Genomic DNA, 12,418 nt, shown 5'->3' with positions numbered 1-12,418 from the left:
AAGGGATCCATGAAATGGAAGGAAGGTTGAGACTTTAAACTCCCCTAAACTCCTTCTACATAATGTGATATTGAAACCATAAACCCAGCAAGATTGAGTTTTAATTTGTTCTTGTCATCGACCCAATTCTTCAAAAGCTCATATATTATAATCATATTTCAAATATTATTTAACTGTTAATAAATAAAAATTAATACTTTTTTACATAAATTCTATAGAGTGATTCCTCCTAACTTGATTGCTTATAAACTCAACAAATATAGTGTAATAATAGCTTGAAGCCATGAAATTTAGAGTTTTGTTTGAACTCTTTTTTTTAATGATATGTATATTATATCAACATAGGTAGGATTTTATGTTATGTGAATGAATTTATAAAACTTTAAGTATGGGAAATTTATAAAATTTTAGAAGACGAAAATATTTTTAATAGAAAATACAAATAAAATATCTATATATATATATATATTAAATTTCTTAGGAGGGACGACCACTCCCATCCATCCCTCTAGATTCATTCATATATATACATAATTAGTATCTATTTACTTAGTATTTTTTCACATATTTAAGACTGATAAATGAGTGAAAAAAATTATTTATAAAATGAAAGCGTATAATATAAAAATTGTGTTTTCTTTCGGATGAAATAAGGCTTGTCTTCTTCTTTTTGTACGTTAGTATTTGTTCTAAAAGTAAATTAAATGCGTGGAAATGGTTTTATAATTAAATAACCTTATAAAGAGACTGTATGGTCTCTGTTTCATCGATTTCTGGTTTATTATTTTTTTATTTTATTTTTTAGTCTATGATTAATAACTTACGGTGTTTATAAAACCTTAAGATTTAAGCATTATACGCGTTTAAATTATGATCTTCACTCTAAATTGGTTATTAAATTTTTGAATATTTTAATTTTATTTTCAAATTATGACATTTATTTTAAATTAATTCTTAAACTTTTAAATATTTCAATTTCATCACCAAATTATGTCCCTCATTCTAGATTGATCTTCAAACTTTTGAATATTTTAATTTCATCCCCAAAATTTCATCAAAATATTTAATTAGTTTTAACCATATTTTAACCTAAATTTGTTTATTGAACGTATAATAATATAGCTTGTCCTAACGATTTTGTTAAGGGGGATGCGATTAGTATATACATATAGTTTGAGATGATATTGAAATGTTTAAAAGGTTTTGCGACCAATTTAGAATGAAAGTCATAGTTTGGGAATGCTATTGAAATCTTCAAAAGTTTGAGGACTAATTTAAAATAATAGCCATAATTTAAGGATAAAATAGGAACCTTTAAAAATTGAAGGACTAACTTAAAACGAGGCTCATAGTTTGAGAATGTGTGATATAATTAACTCAATATTTAATTATCAAAGAAACCAAGGTGATAAAGTCAAGATTATAATGTTTTATGATAGGTTCAAACTTTGAATTTTGAAACCGTTTGTAAATAGACATTTGTTTTAATAAGATTATTATTCTTGATTTTCTACATTGAATTACATGGTGACTTTTTTGTCATAGATGTTGAAATAGCGAATATAATTAATGAATAATGTGTCACATGAATTTATTTAAAATTAATAGATTTTGTCAATAATCTTTGAATTTTATCTTATATAAATTTAATTTTAAGATCTATTTTTTATGATCAGAAAACAATTCATGATATAATATAAAATCGTAAATGAACATATAATAAATCAAATTATTTTAACCACTATAAGTTATTTTTAGTTTATTTTAAATTCTCAAAAAATATTTTCGATTTATTTTTTATCTTTTAAAGTTAAACTTTTCTCTCCCATACCTTCTCTCCATTCCTACTAAAATTTGATCAGAAATCACATCGTAAATCATGTATATATATTACATTTTATGTTATGGGTCGAATTTATAAATTTTTAATAGACGAAAACGAATTATCAATAAAAAATAATAAATACTTAAATTATATGAGAACTTGAATTTTTCAGGAATGATTATCCTGTAAGCTCCTCTCGCTTCATCCTTGATGCTTATTATTGTTAATTACTAAATTCTGCTTTTATAATAAAAAAATATTATTGATTTTTAAAAGATGTCTTTATATGACGATATATCCGTAAATATAATATATTATATACGTCTCAATTCATATTATTTATACATATCCCAAATAATTGATTTGGTGTATTATTTTTAATAAATTTTAGTTATTGGATAAATTAATTAGGTGATGAAATTAACATTAATATTATAATATCATCATAGCTTGGAACTTTGAATTTTAGGAGTGCCTATAAAATGGAAGCCGGGTTTACACAACGAAGGAATGAACTAGAAGGGGGGGGGGGATTGAGATCAAAATGTGGTCCAAAACGAAGGCGTTTCTGATAGCTTGCATTATCTTGCTTTCAACTCTTGCTACGTTCAGCGCTCCTACCTCGGCTCGACCACTAGTTGTCACAAGTAAGATCAAATCATTTAGTATCACTACTCTGCCGTTAATATTTTACCTATTATTTTTATTCTATTTTAGTATTTAAATTTTATTTTTTTTCAAAATTATATATAACATTTAAGTTGAGTTGTAATTTGATATATGGTCGTTAAAATTTAACAGTGATTTTAATATGTTACCATAAAATAATGTCATGTCATCATTGTTTTTTTAAATATCACATCAATAATTTTATTAAATTTTTAACAGTATGTATTGAATTGAAACATAAACTAAATATTAGATATGATTTGAAAAAAAAATAAGATTTAGATACCAAAATAAAAAAAAATAATAGTTTAGATACTAAAAATGTAATTTACCTATTAAATTAAATTGAATCAATTATGATTTATAATAATTATTATTATTATGGTCTATCTGATGGGTACGTGTACAATATGAAAATATGTTTGGATATGGTTGTGTTAAAATTAATAGCGTTGACTTATGCAGTAAGGCCTAGCAATCCTATTCCAGATCCAGGGCCAAGTCCCTCATGTAGCATTGAGAACGGCAAAACTGTGTGTGTAGGACACTGATGATACAAGTCAAGGAAGGGAGGGGGGAAAAGCTATGTAAAAAAGGGGATGTCCAACCCATTATTATAATATAATATAATATATTAGCATTGAGTTTCGACTAATGGTGTTTCTGCAGTTTGGGATATTTGTGATTTGTGGTGATAATAATTAAGCGATGCATTAAATGGCTTTGGTTTAGGAAATACAGCTGCCTGTGTGAGACTTCCTATTCCCTGTATAATCTATAACCAATAAAATTGTTTGGATTTAAATTGCAACCATACATACATGGTTATAAACGTACTGAATGGATATAGACTATAAATATCTATAATATAAATATATATTTTTAATAGAAACCCCTAATTTTATTAAAAATAAAAAAATATCCAAAATTACAATAAAGATTTATAATCATAATCGCAAACTAAACATTTAATTAGGATATTTTTATAATCATTTACAAAAAAAACTAACTATTCAAGATCACACAACGGCCATACACAAACGTAAAATAGGAGTCAATCTACATGAGAAAATTATCCCCGAACTCAAATTGCATATCAAAATCCAATCAGACAATTTAAAGCAGGGAAGATCAACATAATAACAAATAAGCATAATCTTGATCAGTTGTGACGATGTCAAATTCAACCTTGAAAAAAATTAAAAAAAACAATGTCCAAACGACTAAAACATATCAAAAGACATAAGAAAACGTATTATAAAGACATAGAAAATCGTGTCATAAAAGTAGAGTTATTATAAATCGAAAAACAAAGAAAAGTAAAGATAAAAATATAAAAATAAGCAAAAAAAATAAAGAATATCGACGATCAGTAGCTAGCACTAAAATTAATATTATCGCCATTAATAGCTACGAATAAAGGTAAATAAATAAAAAAAGATACAAGCGGGGCGCGAAGAAGAAAGCCCAATAATATAAATATTTAAAATCCTAAAATTCTTAATCCAGCCATGTTTAATGTTAATCCAAAATAAAATTCATACTTATTATTTCAGCAACTCTTTTTCTTTTTCCTTCAGCCCTTCTGTTTATTTTATGGATTAGATAAAGCACGACCACATTAAATCTGATCACGATTCTTCATACTCACCTCTTTTTGGCATTAATAAACACATCCAGCCAACTATTAGTTACTTTTCATTTTATACAAATTCTCATTATTTGCTTTTACTTTTATTTTCTTCACAGTTTTTGCGTGAGTGATGAAAATTGATAAGAATATAGATGCTATGATTCATAATAGATATTATTGTAAGTAAATTTTGATTAGTTTGCATGAGTGCGTAAATTTATCAAAAGTTAATATTAAACACAAATATTATCTTATAATTAGATTAGAATGCTAAAAAATCCATTGTCTTAATAACATTTTACTGAGTAGTCAAAATTGCATCCAATAAAGATCATTAAAATTGTACGTTTATGGCATATCCACACATAAATCATTTGTCTGGACAACAAGTCAACTATGTACAATAACAAGATGCACTGAAAGAATTACAGTTACAGAACTGAACTGAAAAAACAATATCTCTGTTCTTTTAAAAGTTCATATGGGAGACGTAAGAATGGTTAATTAAGAAGCCAACACTTAGAACAGCAATGTGAATAAAACAAGGGGGGGAAAACTAAGCTCACCCCAGAAATAATAATTCATGAACTCTACCAACAGCTATGCGGTTTGTTGGTATGATACTGAACTTTAGTTCCGGTCCACATGAACGGCAGCCTCGAATATTTGAAAAAAAAAAAAGAATTCATGAATTCCGTGGACAGTCCTCAAGCATCAGTCCTTTCATACTCTTGGCTAACCATATAGCTGTCTCCCTAGGGGACACCTTGTCTTTTCCAAAAGGCTTCAAGACAACTGACAGCTCTTCCAATCTATTCTGTTGCAGTAACTCTGCTGACAATTCTAGAAGTCCTTCAAGTGCCTCTGCCCTTTGCCTATCAGACTTGACATCCAATGTTTCTTTTTCTGGTGTCTCCGCTTCTGGAGATGGGGAAATGGGGTTTCTAACATCTGTGTCCTCAACACCGGCGGCATAATCCGAAACATTTGATTTTGAACTTAAAGCTTCAGAGCAACTTGATGACGTTAGGTTCACTGGACTAGTCACGATTCTCATGTCCATTTCATCCCTCACAACATTTATGAAATTCCCAACATCCACACCCATTTCTGTTTTTTCCGTCACCGATTGCTCACTGCCAACACGGAAGCTGCTATGCCTTATAACGTGTATAACATCATCAAGAACGGGAGGACAAGAGGTCGCTGCTGGTTTTTCAATTGTTGGGCTAGGCTCATTTGTTCTTTTGCCTGGCAGTGAATTCTCCTGGCTAGATGAGATTGGTGTGGCATGGCAAGGCATATTTCCTGCAACTGATGAGAGAAGTTCCATAACAGTGAACTTGTCATCACCGCTGGATGCAGAACAAACATTTGAATGGAGCATCATATCAACTCTGCTACTCGGTCTGTTTGCCAGAGTTTCATCCTCTATACTAGGTCTGAGAATGGGGCAATCTTCAACACTAGTTGGTCCACTTGTCCTGCTAATAAGGGCATCGTCCCTTCTACTTGACCTGCTTATGGGGGCATCATCACTGCTACTCGACCTCTTTATCGGGATGTCATTCCTACAACTACGGTCGCTTATATGGAAATCATCCCTGGTATTTATTTCGCTTAAAGGAGCATCATCGACACTATTTGTCTGGACTAATGGAGGATCTTCCCTACTAAATGTCCAGCTTACAGCAGAATCATCTTTATGAACAGATGTTTCTTCAGAAACCGGGCCTGGAAGGTCCATAGGGACACTCGGATTCATTGTTGCATCAACCAAAGTAAAATGAAGATCCTTGGTTGGACCAGACTTCTCACTTGAACACATGATTGATTTATGATCATACCCGTGGTTTTCCCTCAAAAGAACCTCAAGCGTGTCTGATTTCAGAGAAAGTGAGCTGTATTGTAGATGTGATTCCAAGCTCACTGTGTGGGTGCTTTTCTCGTGATCATGCACCTCTTCTGTCATATCGATAAAAGATGTTGTCGCATCATCACACATCTCAGATGGTTGAATTGAGATTGAAGATGAGGCAGAATTGCTGCCATCTGTTTGCACCCCCTTGGCACCCGCGTTAGAGCGATCTCGGGTTTTACCACCCTAGAAGCATTTTTAAGGCAACCATTGGGCGATTGACGAGGATTAACCTCACGTTCCTGGTTTACCTCAGGAAATTCTAACTTTGGTACGTTACTTGCCACATTTGAAACATCACTTTCAGCATGTTTCATTCTTCCAGTAATAGATGATCTTCTTGCAACATTGGAAAGAGTCCTTTGCATTTGCTTGGAATGTAGTACATCTTCAGCGACATGCTTTCCAGGTGCTGGATGAGGAATCCCTTCATGTCGAGGTTTGGCCTTTGGGGAGGATTCAATTAAAGGTAACTGTGTAGAAGAATCTTGCAGAATAAGGGATGACATTGATAACGAATAAGATTAAAATAGAATCACTTAGCGGCAGTCTTACCTGGTGCTTCAAATGTAGTGATCTTGGTATCCTTTTTGTGGAATCTAACGGTGATCTTGCTGAAGCCACAGTTAGTGTATCTGCATTAGGCTTTGGACCCGGAGTGGGAGAAGGGGGTTTGAGAGCTTTGGGCGATGCTTCTACGTTATTTCTTTGAGTCAATCCACCTGCAGATTTTGTACGGCTGCCTCTCATTGGGGAACCATTTTCTCTTACTTTCCCTTCTTTCAAAGCCATCATTATACTTTTGATGATTTTTGGTTGCTTTGATTGAGCGTTTGATCCCTGTTCTGCATAAGAAGGTTTCGTCATTCCTTTTTCATCAACTGTGCTTGTGAAAACAATGGGGCCATTCTCTTCTTCACTTGGCAGGTGCTGCTCAGTGCTTCCTTCATCATTAGAAATTGAATCTGTGTCAGTGGCCTTGATATTGCTATTTGAAACCATTGTGGCATTGTTTCTGTCACTTGAGAGCAAACTATCTTTATCACTACATGAGCTGTTACTATTCTGACTTTCAGCGATAGTTTTCCTATTATCACGAGATTCACGCCCAGGGGAAATATGCTTATTCAAGGAGCAATTTGTTGAAGGGTAGCTAAAGCATGGACGATACTGATCAACATATGGCTGCAAATAAGGGTGCTTCAAAAGCTCTGATGCCTAATCAAGATGAAATTTCAAATTGTTATTTTGAAGTCTTGCACGTGTAGAATTCTTAGAATTGTGCCAAAAGAAACTCTTACACTTGGTCGCTGCTCTGGATTCTTTCTTAGCATGCCCTTGATAAGTGTTTTCCTGTATGTGTAACGTAGAACAAATTATCATGTACTGAGAAGTTGATTACTTGACAGAGGATAAAGCAATAATCATGTTTACTGTTACTACTTTGAGCTTTATAAACGATTAAAAGAAAAGAAGACTTTCCAAGATGTGTAAGAACTCGATTAAGATATCGTAACTTTCTCCATACATAGCAGATGAAATAATAATTAAAAGCAAAAGAAAAAAGACCAACAAGGATATAAAGGCATAAGGAGAGCATAAAAAATCATGTGGACTACTCGGTCATCATGCAAACAAACAACAGGGAGTTCTAAAATGGCACATAAGACTTACAAGGATGGAGAGAAACAAGAAGGCAAAGGGCCAATAGAGGAACGATTTATCTTGCTTATCAACCCCGCCATGTCCTATAACAGGAAGTTTGACAAAAGTTAGACGAATCAAATTGTATAATTTACATAGTTAGTGGAAAGCTAAAACTATGGGTTGCAGAAAACCTCTCAGATGAAGTTAAATTAACCATTCAAGTAGACAAACATAAGCACTTTGAAAGCAATGTTTAAAAGAAAGGAGCACATAATTCATGGAACTGTTATTAACCTAGAAAAGGGCTGCTGCTGCTACTTATTCCTAATTAAGATAAACAACAAATACAAAAGTTTGCTACATTTGGTAATGGTGAATCTTCCACAAGAAGATAAAAGAAAGGGGGAAAACCAAGAAATCTTAAAATTTCCTTGTTTAAATATAATATCAAATGAAATACACGTGACTTGTCAAAATGGGATCTAATGAAGGATTAGTGTAAGCTCATTCCAGAATACAAGAAACAGATTAGACCAAAAGAAATGTGAGAACTCTTACAAAAGCTTTAAAAGCAGGGCGATGAGCAGCCATCTCATACATACAGCACCCTGTTGAACAAGAAGCAGTGTGTCAGGGGAAAAATTATTCATGTCAAATATGTATTTAGGAAAAGACATACCCAGAGACCAGATATCAGACTTGAAACCATAAGGAATATCTGCAAGCAGTTCAGGACACATGTAATAGGGAGTTCCAACCACCTGAGCCATGTATAAAACAACTATTAACTTGCAATGAAGCTACAAATAATTAGCACATTCTTATAAATTTTGTCTTCACTGAAAAAGGTGCAAGTACAGTTGGTCGTCAATAAAAGGGCCTGAGAACACCTAATTAGGTATTACCCAATTTCAATTCCCTGCTCCCAACTGGTATTGTCCAAATGTACCAAGTTAGTATTGGAAACTGAGGAGTACAAATCTAACCTAATAGATACTGTTAGTCTTCGGACATTTATGACCGATATGTCACATCCTTTTGCAACTTTTGGCTCCTTTTTATGTTAAACTAATAATTTAAGGCCTTCAATAATACATCTCCCCTGCCGTTAAATATAGCTTGCTGTGACTAGTAAACGGAACACAAATATTAGCAAAGCTCCATTTTGAGTTCAGTAGCATAGGCTTAACGTAGAAGAAAAGGACCCAATATCTTTTCCATATTTGGAAATGGTTGAAAAAGATTAAAGACAAAAGACCCCCAAAAAATGTATTTCATTACATGGTACATACCGAGGAAGCCAAATCATTTGCCTTTAGAGTTTTTGCAAGTCCAAAATCCCCTGAGCCAGTTCAGACCAGATATGAAGTTTAGAATAAAGATGTGCAATCGGGTAGGATATCTAATATAGCTCAAGGATGACATCTGTGGGAGAGAAATTGTAAGAAAAACAAGAAGAAAAGGGATAAGACGAACTCACCAAGGCGGACATCTTGATCTTTGGTAAGAAAAATATTGGAACACTGTCAAGATAGTGACAAAGTCAGCCCATAAATCATTAAGATACTAATATAAAGACTAGTCTAAATTTAAAAACATACCTTTAGGTCCCGATGCAAAACAAAATTGGAATGCAGATATTCAACGGCCAGAAGAAGCTGTGCAAACCACTTGCAGAGTTTCTGCATAACGTGGGTGTCAAATTGCAAGGCATAACTCAAGAAGAGACTATCTTATAAAATGTAAAATCAGAAGAGACAATTAGATTACCTCCTCGAGGAAATAGATCCCGTTTGATTTTTTCATCAATTCAGCCCTGTTAGTAAAGAACCAAAAAAGAAACAATATTGACACATTTCAAAAATTGCAGATATTGAAGCACAAAAGGCTCTGAACTTAAAGCTCAACATACAAGCTTGGAAACTCACATGTCTCCACCTTCACAGTATCCGGTAACAATGCATACATAGCAACCCTGCATAGAAAAGGCAGTCAAGTACTCAACAAGCTATTAGTAAAAGTGGAGATTCGAGAATCTAACCCAAAAAAAAAGTAGAATCGTACGATCGTATCTTACTTTCTCAACCCAAGCTTCCTTAAATTCAACAATGTAAGGATGCTGAACTCGCGATATGAGTGCCATCTACATTCCACAAAATTCATGAAAAATTATAAATCAGAAAATTTAAACTGTCTAGAATTACAGATTAAATTAGTTAAACAAATGAAACTAACTTCTTGATGTGCCGATCTCCTGCAACGCTCCGTTTGCCTCGCCAATCTGATCTTCTTCAATACATATCTGGAAATCATAGAAGGAAATACTAAAAATTCAAAAAAAAAATACTAAAAAAATCAATAAAATCATGAATTGGAAATCACTTCTTTTTCTCTGATTTGTGGTGAACGAGAATGGCAGCGCCGAAAGCGCCACGGCCGATCTGTTCCATGATCTCGTAATGCTCCATTCGAGACTCCATTGCTTTTAAATCTTTACTCTCTCTCTCTTCAATTCAAAATAACGAACCGAAACGAGATAAAGAATCGAAAATCTTTATCCGTCAAAGCCATAGAAACATTCGTCTACGGTCTGCTCCATTTTTCATTGCTCTGAGTTCTCTGAAGCTTGCTATTTCACTTGACTTTTATAGCTGGAAACAAAGGATAACAAAATTTAAGCTGGTTTTCTTTTTCAGTTACGAGTTTTTGTAGGGAGAGAGAGAGGCGGTTAAATAAGTAAACAACACGGTTTGTAATTAACCAAAGAAACAACTTGACTAATTTTCACTAATTATTAAAAAGATATTTTAATGATTATTATTATTTATGTTGAGAAAATAAATGGGGCGGAGCTTAATTCAGGGAATCACAGAAAAATTAAGTATTAGAGGATTAAATAGCAGTTTTAATAAATAAAAAATTTATCATTCATAATCTTTCATCCAATATTTTTCTATAAATATAATTTTATAGAAATTATTTTTAAAACAAATAGACCATAACCTATATGTGACATAATGTATTTATTGTTGAAAATCAACATTTCGGTACAGCAATTGGTACCGAATTACTTAGTCAAAGGGGGCATCAAAAAAGTTGCATTAATTGTTTTTATTTGTATAATGGTAAAATCATAATTTAGTTATTGTATTTTATGATATTTATAAGATTAGTCATTAAACTTTAACTATAAATATCCTAATCATTTAGCTTCAAAACCATCTCAAATCATTCTAGCTTTCTCCCAATACTAGAGAATTTAGAGAGCTTTCTTGAGAGTTGTTTTTTCTCCTTTTTATTAAGAGAGAATTGTTATTGTTTTCTCATTGGTAGATCGAGAGAAGTTAGAGAAGTTGTAATTCCTATTTTCTCATAGTGAAATTCTTCTACCGTTGCCCGTGGTTTTTACACTATATTATTTAGGGGTTTTCCACGTAAATTTTGTGTCTTCTTTATCTTCATTTTTGTTTTCTCAAATTATCAGTTACAATTTCACTCTATCTGATAGCTGTATTCCGCAACAATTGGTATCAAAGCCATATCTAAGTGTGTAATATCTACTTATTGTCTTTGTGGTTACCACCAAAAGGTGAATCCTCCAACATAAGAAAGTAAGAAGATATTACCCATTATTTGAAGGTTCCAGAGAACTATTCACGATAGTGAAATAGTGGGAGCTATCCGTAATAGAAGCTATGGCAACAAAATTTGATATTGAAAAATTCAATAGAAGAAATTTCTCATTGTGGAAATTGAAGATGAAAAACATCCTGAGGAAAGACGGTTGTCCAGCAGCTATCAGTGAAAGGCCGGTGGATTTCACAGATGACAACAAATGGATCGAAATGGACGGGAATGATATGGAAAACTTTAATCTAGCATTAGCAGATGAAGTATTATCAAGCATCGAGGAGGAGGAGACAGCTAAGGTGATATGAGATCATCTCACCAAATTGTACGAGGTCACATCGTTGCACAATAAAATTTTCCTTAAGAGGAAATTGTATACTCTCCGAATGCCAGAATATACTTCAGTGACAGAGCACTTAAACACACTGAACACTTTATTTTCTCAGCTTACATCCTTAAGATGTACAATAGGAGAACAAGAACGTGCTGAACTTCTACTTCAAAGTATACATGATTCGTATGATTAACTCATCATCAACTTGACAAACAGTAATGTCATCAGTCTAGTCTTCGATGACGTTGCAACTATTGTTCTACAAGAAGAAAATTGACGCAAGAACAAGGAAGATAGACAAATAAATCTGTAACAAGCAGAAGCGTTGACAATGATGAGAGGGAGATCAACAGAACGTGGCCAAAGCAACAGTCACAAACATGGTAGATCAAAGTCGAGAAGCAAAAAAAATTTAAAGTGTTACAACTGTGGAAATAATGGTCACTTGAAAAATGATTGTTGGAGTCTAAATAAAAACTCTAATCTACAAGGCAATACCGTGAATACTTTAGATGATGGAGATGTTCTATGCTGTGAAGCGTCAACCACCGTGGAAGGCAGAAAAATATTTACAGATATGTGGCTCATTGATTCAGGAGCAACATATCACATGACCTCAAGAAGAGAATGGTTCCATCATTATGAATTTATCTCAGGAGGATCTGTGTATAGTTACAATGTTCATGTCTTAGAGATCGTTGGCGTTTGAACCATCAAATTGAAGATGTATGATGAAACAATTAAAGTTGTTCGAGATGTGCG

At 32.9% G+C, this 12,418-nt stretch overlaps 1 pseudogene; it reads right to left on the bottom strand.

The window, feature by feature from the left end:
* Positions 1-4,608: 4,608 nt before the first annotated feature.
* On the bottom strand, positions 4,609-10,259 carry LOC120211813 (annotated as a pseudogene).
* Positions 10,260-12,418: the final 2,159 nt, after the last annotated feature.

The sequence above is a fragment of the Hibiscus syriacus genome, unplaced genomic scaffold (assembly GCF_006381635.1).
Source record: "Hibiscus syriacus cultivar Baekdansim isolate YM2019G1 unplaced genomic scaffold, ASM638163v2 tig00000715_pilon, whole genome shotgun sequence".
Classification (NCBI taxonomy): domain Eukaryota; kingdom Viridiplantae; phylum Streptophyta; class Magnoliopsida; order Malvales; family Malvaceae; genus Hibiscus; species Hibiscus syriacus.
Note: the sequence above shows the minus strand (reverse complement) of the source record. Positions and strands in the feature narration are given on the sequence as shown.